We start from the raw sequence: 15,071 nt of genomic DNA, 5'->3' as shown, positions 1-15,071 counted from the left end.
CTAGATCCAGATCTAGAAGGGATGCGGGCACTAGCAGATATGTCGTATAAGACTGGGGTGGTAGAGGATTGTGCTTGGTTGGATGGGTTACTGTATACGGTGTCCAGCCCAAATCATAAGTACAGGTTGGTAGTCCCACCCGAATATCGGGATCGGTTTATAGCTCAGGCCCATGGGGAAGGGGGTACCGATCACAGAGGAAAAAGGAGAACACGAGCCAGGCTCAGACAGCAGTTCATGTGGTTAGGTTTAGCGAGGGATGTAGACCGCTACATAGCCAACTGTGCAGACTGCAAGAATATGTTAGGGCATGGCTGCAACAGTGACATTCGGACACAGGAGGGGAGAAGGCAGCATAAAAAGCAGGACATTGATGACTGCGTGATGTTACTCTCAGTAGTCCCTGCAGGAGATAGTGTGCAGCAGGATTCCTGCAAGAACCCTGTGCATAAGCGGGTGCAGACTGGGGAAATGAGTAATCCCAGTGCAGAAGGGAACTGGGAAAGGGGGAGGCGTAGCCAGACAGGACCCCAGACAACCAGGGAAAGGCAGTCGGTAAGGCTCTTAGACAGCAGGGCTCAGAGTAGCTACTGGAGCAGGAGACCGAGACTTCCCGCAGAGGTTCTGGGAATTGATAGGTGCTGGCGGCTACAAGAATATAACAAGGTGCAGCAAGTGAACGCTGGAGGCTGCGCACAGCCCAGCAGGAAATTGGTTCATCTCGTGGGAAACCACATAAAACCTGCAGTAGTGTCTGCAGAAGAGACTGGGGCTCAAGTTTAAAAAGTAGGGGAGGAATGTGAGGAAACGGGGTACTACTGGACTGAGAACTATGTAATCATCACCCGTTTCTCACGGTTTATTGTACTTTTTAATCCTTGGCCCAGTCTAAGTATATACACCAGAGCATTGGTGTATTATGTGTATTATTATTTCATGTTATTAGACACATTTTGCCCATACTATTACCTGTGATATTGTATGTAGTATAAATAGAAACAATATTGCCATACTGTGTGAAAATATCAGAACAACAGCAGTCATTTTGCTTGTGGTAGCTAATGTAATTACCATTTGTCTCAAATGTGTATTGTATGGGGTGCAGCTGAGATGAGGTTTGTTATCAGAACAATGTCTGAGTTAACTAGCTGGCAGCCCATGTTAATTAGCTAGGTCAACAGATAACCTGAGAGGTAATGAGGTTAGAACTTCTACTCATATGCAATGTGCCTCCACAGTAATATATTGGTTGAAATAGCATGGGGAAATGTATCAATATGTGTCAATATAAATGTAATTGTATCAAAAGGTATCACAGACTTATATTGTGTAACCCTGCTGATATCATGTGTCAAAAGTCTTATTGTTCCATGTAAGCGTGCAGTGTCATTCCTTGATGTACTATTGTAACCCCATGTGTAGTGTATCCAGCCAAAACAGCTAATTGAGTCAAGCCATTCTATTGTCTAATCAAGGTAACAGGGACAGTATGTCTAGCAGCTAAATTGTTGACTGGAAGGCCCCTTCTGTAAAGGGGAGGTTGGAGACATTTGACCCTATTTCCTGGGTACAGAGAAAATAATAGAGGGCGAGGAGAATGCCAGGGGGGGATGCTAGTTTGGAGGATCCTGGTGTAGAAGACATCAGTGAAAAGGACTCTGGGCCAGGAACTGTGGTGCCGCTGGAGGGAACCCTACCAGGACAGGGTTGGTGTGAGCTAGTAACCCAGGCTAGGAGACACCATAACTGTTTTGCTAAACGGTAGTGGTAATATTGCGGGAGGATAAGACCCTGAAAGGGACAGAGATTATGACTTTGGAGTGCTGACTGCAGGAGGCTGCTGGAGGATACGTGCTACCATTTACCCTGTAACTTGTGAACGTCTTGTGGTGTTGTGCTGTCGTAATAAAGTCTTATTTTGGATATATCTTGGTCTACCCGAGTGAGTTGAATCCCACAGAGGGTAACTTCCATCCCAGCTAAGGGTGGTATCCTCACATGAGGACATTTGACTGCTATAGGATATATGAATACTGTTGCCAGTCAGGTGCATCCCTTCAAGGCATCTGTATATCCATCTGAGAATGAGCTGTTTCAACAAGAGCAGACATTCAGTATATCAAAACAATACAAAAAAGTTATATAATTGGTTTTATTTATCAATTTTAAACTGTGGCAAGAAATAAGTAGCCATAAAGAGAAGGGAATTCAGAAGGAACATTTAGCAACATGTTAAAAAAAATGCTGAATCGGCATGATAAACCTATTTAGCACTGTTTTACTAAAGGGGGAATAAGGAGGTATTTGCATTGAACCCATCAGGTAACGGTGACCACAATTCGACATCCTGAGGCCCTAAAATAATTATCTTAGCCCATTGATGTTCTAGGAAGATAAGGGATGTTCAATAGAGTGTAGTCTATTTGTTCAAGCTTCCAAGAGGGTTATTTAACCAAGGTAGTTCTAAGATTTCCTAACTTACTTAAGAAAAAACTAACTAAAGTTACTCTTCCTTTTTTACAAAGGGGCTCCTGGCCCATTATTATCTTTCAAAAGCCCTGCTCCTAGTGTCCATCATGTCTTTGTGTGTCACCATGGAGATTCGGCTTATGTTTTTGTGGTATACAGTGGGATTCCACAGGGATATACACAAGTGACTTAAATACTAAATTGTTACAAAGTAAAAGGAAGTGGTTTTATCAAAAATAAGGAGCTCTGTCGGATCTAATGAATAATTTCAGGGATACATGTTTTTACGTGTTGCTATTTTTATGTGTCAAATAATTTTTTTATTTTACTTTTACAAGTTAAGTTACAGTGCTATTTAAATAATGCTGCATTCTAACACCTGTTAACCCATGATGAAGTGCCAAATAATGACACAAAACATCTGTAAGTTTTTAGACTTGATGTCACTTAATGCCGAACCCATATGGAGCAAAACATAGGGTATAGGCTAGTTACTCTCTATGGTTTAGCGAACCCAATTGGAAGTTAATTTTTCTACACATGTGAGCATACAATCCTTCTGGAGAATTGTTCAATTTATGATCCGAGAGCAGAAAAAGATTTTTGATTGGGATTGAGATAAAAGCATGGCATCTGTTATAGTTTTGTGGTGCTTACCATTTAATGATTTCACTATATAATAATTTTAAATAATTTCTGTACTTAATTTTGTGCTTATAGGATAATAACTATATTTACTACAATTTTAAATAAAAATGTCATAACCTTTTACTGAAAGGTTATTTATTCAATTTATTAACATTATTTTATTGAACTGACAAAACATTTGTTTGACAATGACTGGACACTGTCTGAGCAACACTAACCATTTACATATATACAGTGAAATATAGCGTATATAATCGTGAGAGCAGGGTACAGGTCTCATCTCCTGGGGTAAATGGGGCACCTTTTTACACAGTGGTCATAAAAAGTCACAGCAGTCCAATGTTCTGGTACAACTAGCCTCAGCTAGTTTTATTAAAGATAAAATACAAAATAAAACAACAAATTAAATCCTAACCTGTTCGGTTCTAACTAATACATTAGAGAATCCTTCTCTAAGTGTGTGGAAGGACCTATTGTCCAGCTCACAAACAAACAACAAATGTCCAGTTTAGTTAATTTACAAATAGCAATTTTCTTTCCATATGGAGGATTCCATGAGAAAGAGTGACTGAGCATGTACACCTTGCAGGTGTAACTACTAATTAGCCTGCTTTCTAACTGAAAGGTCAGAAGAACCAAAATGGACCTAATGAATGGAGGCCCTCCCTCTCTCTCCATTTACTTCAGAAAACCCTCTAGCTGACACCTACTTAAGCCCAAAGTTTTTTGTAAAACTGTCTTTCCAATACTAACAATTTTCCCTGGAGATTAAAACACATAAGTCAGAAACCTGGGACTTACATACAGTCCATCAATGATTTTTCCATGTTTATACCACAATATATATCATACTTACTAACTTTTCAATGTCTTCCGGAGAGGAGGTGAAGTGTGAGAAGGAGGGCGAGGCACGGCGAATAGTGTAACTTTGGCAGCAGGTGGGTGGGGATAAAATGACGCCATTCACCACAAATCACTTCAAGGAGGATCCCAACTTGCCTACTTTAATAGGAAGTCTCAGTGCAGTCTACCCCCTCTACCAGATTGGGCAACCTGAACAAATCACCATTTGGATTGGTCCAGGATTTCAAGTGCTTATTTAAATTTACAGCAGGTGTGGAAACTGCTTTTAGCTCTATATAAAGAGCAAATGTGTATTCTAGTTGTATATATCTGTCTGTGTGTATCATCACTACCTATTGATCAATGAACACTATTCTTCTTAAAGATCCTGCTCTATTCCTACATTTATCTGCTGAAATCCTGTGATCTTCAGATAAGAGCTAACACTCTAATCCGTCCACTATCTGTACTGCATTGAACCCAGCATCCCGAATCAAGGCTCTGTCTACTACCCTGTAGTCTAGATCCAGAGTGAGTGGTCAGAAGGAACCAGTAACAGCATAGAAGTGCTATAGCAGCTACAAACAACACTCTGAAGCAAGCAATTCCAGGTGTGCCACTGAAGGAGACTGGTGGTAGCAGTACCCACTTTCCTGTAACTGGGGGCACATGGAGGTACTCAGTTGGCACTTACATTCGGTGAGTGCTGGTGACCAAGTAGAAGTGGTCATTAATTGCAGGTTACAGCTGATAAGAGGTGACCCAAAACAAATCCCCTCCAAAACTCCTCTTCCAAACAGAATGGTAGACTAAGCTCATCCTGCTACAGGAGCATTATCTATTATTTTTATTTCAGCTTGACCCTTTACAACACTGATCCTGCTTAAGTGTGTGAGAAAAACTCTACATTGAGCCAGTTGTGCCCAGACCTATTAGGTAATTTCACTTAATGTAAAATGTGTAGTAATAATTGTATTTCTCAGTTTGGTCACTCTACTTACATACAAACTCTATGTATATAACTGCTGGAAATATAATACTTGGATAAGAGTCGGAAACACTCAAAGTTCCAAATGATAACAGCAAACTGCTTGGCAAATACCTGTGGTCAGACAGCTTAAAATAGCTGAATGGTGAGGACAGTAATGTTATTGATAATGCTTAAAGCTGTTATTGCTTCTCCATTTCGCTAATTTTGTGCAATGTTATAATATTGTGCAGCATGATGTGAAATGTGTGGGTTCCAATCTGAGTATAGAACACAAGAGAGACACACTACTAGATAAGAAAATTAGGTCAGTCCTCATCAGCAGCAGCAGCTATTTATATAGCGCCACTAATTCCACAGCGCTGTACAGAGAACTCACTCACATCACTCATAAGGGAAAATGTGTATAAATCCCACATTTATATAAGATACCAGCACATATAACTCTACCTCAGCCAATGTTGCACTACAATATGCTTACTTTATTAGTAGACAAACCAGTGGGACTTCTTCAGTTCCTTCCCAAGCCTCTGCAAGAAGAGCTGTAGAGTCTGTGTGGCCATAGGCACAGTGAGGAGTAACCCCTAAATTAGTAATGCAAATGCTTATGTCTCTATCCAAGACTTCTGTGTTGTTACTGCACACATTAAATGGCTGTTAAAGACCATGTATCATAAAAGAATAATTGAAAGGTAAAAGTAAATAAAATGATCACAAAATCACTTCTATACTAGAGATGAGCGCACTCGGATTTATGAAATCCGAGCCCACCCGAACTTTGCCGATCCGAGTCGGATCCGAGACAGATCCGGGTATTGGCGCCAAATTCAAATCTGAAACTGAGGCTCTGACTCATAATCCCGTTGTCGGATCTCGCGATACTCGGATCCTATAAATTCCCCGCTAGTCGCCGCCATCTTCACTCGGGCATTGATCAGAGTAGAGGGAGGGTGTGTTAGGTGGTCCTCTGTCCTGCTATATCTCGTGCTGTTCAGTTCAGTGCTGTGCTGTGCTGTGCTCAGTCCAGTGGTGCTGTGTCCTGTGCTCTGTCCTTCTGAGGTCAGTGGTGTTGCTGGGTCCTGTGCTGTGTCCTGTTCAGTCCAGTGGTGCTGTGTCCTGTGCTCTGTGCTTCTAAGGGCATAGTTATTTCCCCAATATTCCCCTGTGTTTAAAAAAATAAAAAAAAGTTATTTAAAAAAATACCAAAAACTAATTTAATTTTTTTTTAATTACCACAAAATTTGCACAACCAATCCTGCAGTATAAGCCCATTGGTACTGCAATATTACCAAGTTCACACATTCAGCAGTAAAAGTCCAGTGGTACTGCAATATTACAAAGTTCACACATTCTGCAGTATCAGTCCAGTGGTGCTGTGTCCTGTGCTCTGTCCTGCTGAGTTCACTAGTGCTGCTGGGTCCTGTGCTGTGTCCTGTTCAGTCCAGTGGTGCTGTGTCCTGTGCTCTGTGCTTCTAAGGGCATAGTTATTTCCCCATTATTCCCAAGTTTTTAAAAAACTAAAAAAAAGTTATAAAAAAAAAAAAAAAAAGTAATTATAACCAAATTTGCAAAACCAATCCAGCAGTATAAGTCCAGTGGTACTGCTATTACAAAGTTCACTGATTCAGAAAAAATGGTGGAGGATTATTTTGCTGACACCATCCAAATAGACATGTCAGACAGTCCATATTGTTACTGGCAGGAAAAAAAGGCAGTTTGGAAGCCCCTGTACAAACTGGCTCTATTTTACCTGAGTTGTTCCCCCTCCAGTGTGTACTCGGAAAGAGTTTTTAGTGCAGCGGGGAACCTGGTCAGTGAGCGGCGAAGGAGGTTGCTTCCTCATAACGTTGAAAAAATGATGTTTATAAAAATGAATAATCAATTCCTCAATGAAGTACAGCACTGCCCTCCAGATAGTACAGAGGGACCTGTGGTTGTGGAGTCCAGCGGGGACGAATTGATAATGTGTGATGAGGAGGAAGTACACACTGTAGGGGGAGAGGAATCAGAGGTTGAGGATGAGGACGACATCTTGCCTCAGTAGAGCCTGTTTAGTCTGTACAGGGAGAGATGAATAGCTTTTTTGGTGTGGGGGCCCAAACAAACCAATCATTTCAGCCAAAGTTGATTGGTAGGCCCTGTCGCTGAAATGATTGGTTTGTTAAAGTGTGCATGTCCTATTTCAACAACATAAGGGTGGGTGTGAGGGCCCAAGGACAATTCCATCTTGGAACTTTTTTTTTTGCATTATATGACCAATCAACAGTCGTTTGCCGTGTTCAAAAAGTAAAACCAAATTTAAACAAATTCAAGAAATTAAACCAAAAGTAAAATGCCCTGTCATAATTTAAAACAAGAGGTATTGACGTGCTCTAAAACTACTGTATTGTTGTTTATATTTTATAAACACTACACTTGAAAGCTTGAGTCTTTTCAATGAAAAAGTAACTGTCCATTGCACGAATATTTGCAACAGGGACAATTTTAGGGTTAAGAAAGTCAACTAATAACACTTCGACGCTGTCTGTCTTTATAAACACTACACTTGGAAGTTGGAGGAGGTATTGTGGCCCCGGCACCAAATTTACTACCGGGGCCACTCCACTGTGCAGTCCATATTTAGGTGTATCAGATATTAAACAACGGTGACAGTTGATGCCCAATTTTTTAATTATATTGTTGGCGCTGTAAAAAATTGTGTTCCGGGCACACCACACTACGCAGTCCATACCCTTTTTTGGTGGAATTCTGACCCGTGGAGGGTTTTTTAATTATATTGTGGCCTCGGTACCAAATTGTGTACCGGGGCCACCACACTACGCAGTCAAGATAGATAGATGCGTATCATAGATAAAGTACATTCAGTGTTGTGGGGCAAATTGAAAAATATTCAAAATGCACTGACATTATCAAAAACAAGAGGTTTTCACACGCTGAAACTCCAACATGTATATGATGGAGAGGATGGAGGAGCAGCCGTATGTGCAGTGTAATGCAGACCTGTTGAAGGTTTTCTATATATTATATTGTGGTGGCCAGTGCCCACTACTCTACACAGCACAGATACTATTTTTGGGTGTAATTCTGACCTGTTGAAGGTTTTCTATATATTATATTGTGGTGGCCAGTGGCCAGTCCTCTACGCAGTCCAGATACTATTTTTGGGTGTAATTCAGACCTGTTGAAGGTTTTCTATATATTTTTTATTGTGGTGCCCAGTGCCCACTACTCTACGCAGTCCAGACACTATTTTTGGGTGTAATTCAGACCTGTTGAAGGTTTTCTATATATTATATTGTGGTGGCCAGTGGCCAGTCCTCTACGCAGTCCAGATACTATTTTTGGGTGTAATTCAGACCTGTTGAAGGTTTTCTATATATTATATTGTGGTGGCCAGGGGCCAGTCCTCTACGCAGTCCAGATACTATTTTTGGGTGTAATTCAGACCAGTTGATGGGTTTTTAATTGTATTGTGGGGAACACTCCTCTATGCAGTCCAGAAAGATACCTCGTTGCAACGTTTTGTACTAAAAAAAAAAAAATTATTGTGAGGTGTTAGGTGTTCAGAATAGCCTTTAAATTAGTGGAAATTATTGTTATTGAATGTTATTGAGGTTAATAATAGCGTAGGAGTGAAAATAAGCCCAAAAACTTGATTTTTACACTTTTTAGTTTTTTTTTCAAAAAAAATCCGAATCCAAAACCTTAAATCCGAACCAAAACGTTTCGGCAGGTGTTTTGCAAAACAAATCCGAACCCAAAACATCGAGAAAATCCGGATCCAAAACACAAAACACGAGACCTCAAAAGTCGCCGGTGCACATCCCTATTCTATACTGTCCTTTGTCCTTCTACTCATATACCTCATACTTGGCAACTTTGGCAAGTTTGCCTCCAAGAGATACGAGGACAGGTGGGCGTGCGGTGGTGGGGCTCTGCGTCGTTTGGCCTTGTCCCATAATCATACATCATCAGTGCTAGCTAAGTATGGTGGGGGGCGGGGCAACGATGATGCGTGATTCACGTCATAAGCCCCGCTTCCGTCATTTAATTAAGTGTGTCCAGGACTTGGGAGGTTGCCCTGCTCTCCCAGGAGTCCAGAGTCTCCTGGATATTCTGGGAGAGTAGACAAATATGATATACCTAGTTGGGCCAATATTTTTTTTTTTTTAACGAATAAAATTTTTATTGGTTTTTTTAAGGTTTTTCAAAAGGGGTACAGAAGAAAAAAAAGGGGGAAAAGGGTACATAAAGGGGATGGAACACATAAACAATATACTTGAAAAAAATACAGCATCAAAATCAAGTGTATTTGACTATACGTTGTATACATTTGGCTTGACTAATACTTTACACACCATCAAACAAAAGCTCATTCACCGGCGTCATTGTCATTAGAGGGCGAGGGGAGCGAACGTGATGGATTTCCCTCCCCATCTGTCACATAATTATGCCAGGCTCTCCACTTAATCAGCGGTGACGATGTTGACGTGGAATATGGGACACCCAGGGTTTCCATTTCAAAATTGAAATTAATTTTGGAGATTACCTTGGCCAGAGTAGGGGGGAGAGGCTGCTTCCAAGCCTGAGCTATAGCTGCTTTGGTTGCTATCAGTATCTGGCCTGTCACGTATCGATCCCAAGTGGGAAGAGAGGGGGGATAATATTGCAATAACGCTAACTCTGGTGTGGGGAGGACCGAGTGACGAAGGACTGAGCTTATCAATTGAAAGGCCTTATTCCATATAGGTCTTATTACAGGGCATGACCAAAATATATGGAAAATATCACCACGCTCAGAGCAATTACGCCAACATAGTGGGGATATGGAAGGCCAGATTTTATGAAGTTTGTCTGGGGTAACATACATTCTATTCAGTAATATTACCAACATCTCAGTGTGATTAAGGCACTTGGACATTTTAAAGGAGTTGGCGAAAATATGTTCCCAGTCTTCCTCTGACAAATCTAACTGAAGGTCTGATTCCCATTGGGTCTGAGGTTTAGACTTAGGAGCGATATCAAGGCTCAATAAGGTTTTATACCAGAGGGTAATACTGGCTCTACTACTACCTTTAGTTAATGGGGAGTAATACCTGGCTAAAGGAGGGCCTATTGCCTGAATACTGAAAGGTAAGGAAGTTAATAGATGCCTGATTTGGAGGTATTTGTAAAAGTCACCTTTTGGCAACGAATATAGGGCACTGAGGTGTGAGTAGGAGAAGAGCCCACCCGAGTCCAGCAAGTGTCCTAGAGTCCGAATACCCCTACCAATCCATCCAGAAAGATTCAAGTCCGGTATTTGTTTGGCTATCACCCGTAGAGACACACCCGTCGTGGGGCGCAGCAGCCCCTCGGTACTCTGGCATAATCGATCCCACACAGTCAAAGTATCTCTGATAAGAGCCGGCAAGGTCTCCACAGGAGGTCTCCACTGGACAGGTATCCATAAAAGATCTGTCAAGGGGAATTCTGGAGTACACGCTTCCTCCAGATCTACCCAAGGTTTCACTCCTCCTGGGAGATACCAGTCTCGAATCTGGGATAAAATACAAGCCTCATGATATTTTGTCAAGTGAGGGAGGGCCAGTCCCCCTTGCCGATTCCCTCTAGTCATTCGTTGCATAGCAATATGGGGGGGTTTGGACTTCCAGACATATGTTTTCAACAGGGAAGTCAATTTGGCTAGCAACCTCGGAGGAAGACAAAATGGGAGCATGCGAAATAAGTACATTAATTTAGGGAGAAGCATCATTTTGAACGCTGAGATCCTGGTTGGGCCAATATTTTAAATACAGCCCTCTCAGTAGGTACAAGTGAATACTGGGGATAAAGAAAATGTGGTTAATATCATTACATACTATGTTCTTTGTATGAAGTGGAGGTAGAAGCTGGTGACACAAAGCGCCATAAACCTTTTTGTTTTGTACCATTTATTTATTCAGTTCCTGACCACTGAGCTGTGAGGAACCAGAGAATATTTTACTAGAAGTCATCTGAAGGTGAAACCCGTTCTGTGTAAATCACTGATTCCCTGAGGATGGACAAGGACAGGAGTGAAAGGATATTAAATCTCACCCTGGAGATCATCTACCTGCTGACTGGAGAGGCCACACTTATCACCTCCTGAGGAAGTCCTGTTTGAGGACGAAACGCGTAGAGGCTATTTTCCAACTGTTCCTGTGTATTTGGGTCACCACACCATTAGTCGCTCCTGTGCGGAAGACTGTGGGAGGTTCCTGCTGTACCTGAGGACATGGTATATCTGATACCTGAATTTCAGATAAGCTTGCATTATTATTACTCTTTGTGAGTGTGCATTTTATATGTTAAAATCCTGATTAAATACTGTTACCTTGAAATACTACACCATATAGTGTATTATCTCCTTTTTTTCTTACCCATTGAGTGGAAGAGAGATATGTTTACAGTATGCTGATGTTTTTGACTGGAGACCAGACTTGCAGTTGCTGAGTATGCTGACCACATAATATTGAAAGTGAAGTGGTTGTTAAGCTGTGTTCCAGTCTTTGGATTAATCATACAGATAAGCGATATAATTTCCTTTGGGTGTGTAATACTATGGTGATGGGCTATCACTAACACACTGCTTCTACTAATCCTATGCCTATATCATTCTGTCTTTTATATGTGCAAACTGGACTCATACCCTTGGTCCTATAAGACCGTCCAGCAAACGTGGAACTTTGATTCATTGACTATATTATTATTTCCCCACTGAACCCGGGATAAATTCCTAGTAACACACCATTGTGCGCCGTATCCTTGTTTGACTTTCCATTTGACTCTGGACTTACCCACCTATTATAAGGAAGGCTGCCTCCATATGTGGAAGAGGTGTATGTGTGGACTTTCTCTATACTAACTTTATACAATACTGCTGTGAGCGCCATTGTTTATTACGTTTTTGGATATATCATTACATACTTCTTTTATTTCTCTTAAACCCTTAAAGCCAACAGTGTGTGCAACATAAATAGGTTATATTTTCTTTGCAACTGTGATATGTAGTGGTTTTTTTTTATTTACACCATACTATTGTGCACCTGTCAATATATACTTACAAATAACAAATACTGAGTGTTAGATACAGGCTATAAAATAATACAAATTATACTTATTAGATATATAAATATACACAGATATTAGTATTTAAATGCTTTCTACATGGACCATCCTGGAGACTCACTAATTTCATGGAGTCCTCCCAGACTCCTGGTAGAGAAGGCCCCCCTCCCACATCCAGGAGACTTTTTTTTTGTGAATTGGATGGGTCCACGATGAAGTGATATGCTGAGAAAACATGAATCATGGCATTACACAGTGGGAGATGGGGCAGTGATGATGCCACTTTAACTTCCTCTCTGGGATCTTTTGAAGTGGAGGTCAAAAGAGTTGACAAGTATGATTTAAATAAAGAACATGGACAAGAAGGGTGGTGAATCTGTACAGATGTACATACACTCAACTTAACAACTTTATTTAATGATCACTTTTTCCCTTCTCTTAAGTCATGTTAATAAATTTAAATCCATTTCTACCTTCTTTAAAATACAACTACCAACTAATCTTTGTTCATATGCCTAATTCTGATTTCCTTCATTTAGGTGACAGACAGTATATAACTTCCTCTCTAAAAATCCTGCCCAATAGTCACCCTTAATAACTGTCCTCTTAACACCTATGACACCGCTGGTTGTTCGGTGGATGAGAATGTTTGCTTTCATAATGTTATAGGGCCTGATTCAAGTACGGGTGCATGCCCGTTTGCGTAGTGTATGTTGCGTGATTTCACATTGTGCATGGCCAGAAATCAAACATAGACAACGGCACAGAATTCATATGCGCAGTTATCTGACACTTACGACTTAAGAGGCAGAATGGGGAAAGGAAGAGGTGGACTAACATAGGCCATGTACAGTACGGTTGTTTTCAGGCGCAGGTGTAAATGCCGGATGATAGTGATGCCCAAGACGGCATTGTTTTTGTTTACTACCTTTCAAACATTCCTCTCTCATTAGCTACCACATAAATGTATACATTGAACAGTTATTTATTTAGTTATTTAATTATTTTAAAACAATAGATGAACTTAAAATAAACCCTCAAATACAAGATTTGTTTGTTTTTTTTAGTTGGTTCGTTAGTATATTGTTACCAGTTGATATTTTCATTTATGATCATATAATAGTTATGTACAGGTGCATACTCTTTCTAAACACGGATATTAGCTCAATTTGCTTACCGATTTGAATCAGGCCCACAGTGTCAGCAATTGTAAAGCTTTGGGATAGTAGCACTGAGCCACAATCAGTCATAAAGCAGTGTTATAATTTGCTTCTAAGCTCTCTGTGTAGGCTTGCATTTGTTAGTTAAAGATAGATTACCATAAAGTTTATCATTTTTGTTTGCTTTAATAGTACAAATGCAAGCAATTTAATATACAAATTAACATACAACACAACTCACTCACTCAAATTACTTTAATTCTCCAAAATGGTTTTGTAAAACACAAGGGAAAATGATATCCCAAAATTAAGATGTGGTGAGCCAAAGCTACAGTTGCAAAACTACACAGAAACCATACCCCATACCCCATCTGCAGGCTGGACTTCAGCCCCTGCAAGAAACAAAGGGCTAGATTTACTAAGCCGCGGCTTTGAAAAAGTGGGGATGTTGCCTATAGCAACCAATCAGATTCTAGCTGTCATTTTGTAGAAGGTACTAAATAAATGAAGGCTAGAATCTGATTGGTTGCTATAGGCAACATCCCCACTTTTTCAAACCCACAGCTTAGTAAATCTAGCCCAAAGGGTTCTAACTAGGACAAATAGATTTTTAAAATAATATTTTAATTTGGAGTAACAAGATAACATTCCTTGTTTTGACATAACACATTTCATTTTCCAAACTTAAAGGAGGCCTATTGGCATGTTTCCTACTATCTGCATGTTTTTATCCCATTTCATTTATTTATTTTTATTGTATTTAGGAGCCATACACTTCTAAGCATGTATCCATACAAACAGTTTTCCTGTTATAGAATTCAAACTTGCTGATGATGCTCAACCTCAGAAGATACAGGTCTTTCACCATGCAGGTGCTGTCAGATAAACTCCACTAGAGAGTGTGTATAACAACCAAAAAGAAGACAAGTATGGGGTTAAATTCTATCAAATTAAACTCAGAACCCTTAAGTGATTTTGGTTTGAAAATAACATGTGGAATATAAAAAGGTGGAAAGAGAGAGCTTGATTGGAGGCGTAGCTCAGACCCAGAATCAGGGCTTGGCACACCAGGGTTACAGTGTTATATAGTGTTCCAAAGATTACAACTTTTTAGATGATATAAAGTACAGTACAATATAATTTTGGTTGACCACAAAAGTCAATAACAATGTCTGAACTTTGTATTTTCCCTTTCCATTAGGATAATGGCACTGATATGAATGTAACACTTTTCTTTGAAGACTTTTGGCTTGCTTTCTATTAGTTTTTGACTTTTTATGATGTTCTGTAAAAAGCATAGACATTTTCAATCAGTTTGGCAACATGCTAGAATAGAGTAAGAATCAGAGGTTTCTTTATGAGTTGAGTCTGGCATTTGTTTTGGAAGACCGTTAGTTAACTCTGCATTGTTTTATTGACCATGTTTTCAACACTTATGCACTTTTTCAATTTGTTTGACACAGAAAATATATGCAGCTAAGATATAGTTTTTTATCCACTGTGCTCTCTCTCTCTCTCTCTCTCTCTCTCTCTCTCTCTCTATTTTCTTTTTATTGTAAAACTCAAATTAAATTTAAAGCTAGACATGAGCGAATCGGTTTTGGTTTAATTTATAAATTGGTTTGTTACCTAACACTCATTTATTGTGTTTCATTTATATATTTATTTTTGAAAACCACAAAAATAAAGAAAACGACAAGCTAACTTTATAGAAATAGAATACCAGACAGGCCTTTTCAGTTTTATTTATTTCCTCCAACTAAATAAAAGTATTTTCATCTGTTTAATATGCTACATGATTTTACATAAGTAATCTGAAAATGTGAGAATAAATTTGAGAATAAATAAATACAAAATAAAATCCTATAATGTAC

The 15,071-nt window shown here is 39.8% G+C and overlaps 1 protein-coding gene across 4 annotated transcripts in view; it reads right to left on the bottom strand.

Annotated features, from left to right (window-relative positions):
* The window catches only part of PALM2AKAP2 (PALM2 and AKAP2 fusion), a 312,233-nt gene that overhangs the window by 236,674 nt on the left and 60,488 nt on the right, over positions 1 to 15,071 (bottom strand). The gene's annotated exons all lie outside the window — the stretch shown is intronic.

The sequence above is a fragment of the Mixophyes fleayi genome, chromosome 1, assembly GCF_038048845.1.
Source record: "Mixophyes fleayi isolate aMixFle1 chromosome 1, aMixFle1.hap1, whole genome shotgun sequence".
In the NCBI taxonomy this organism is placed as follows: domain Eukaryota; kingdom Metazoa; phylum Chordata; class Amphibia; order Anura; family Limnodynastidae; genus Mixophyes; species Mixophyes fleayi.
This window is presented reverse-complemented; position numbering and strand designations above follow the sequence as displayed.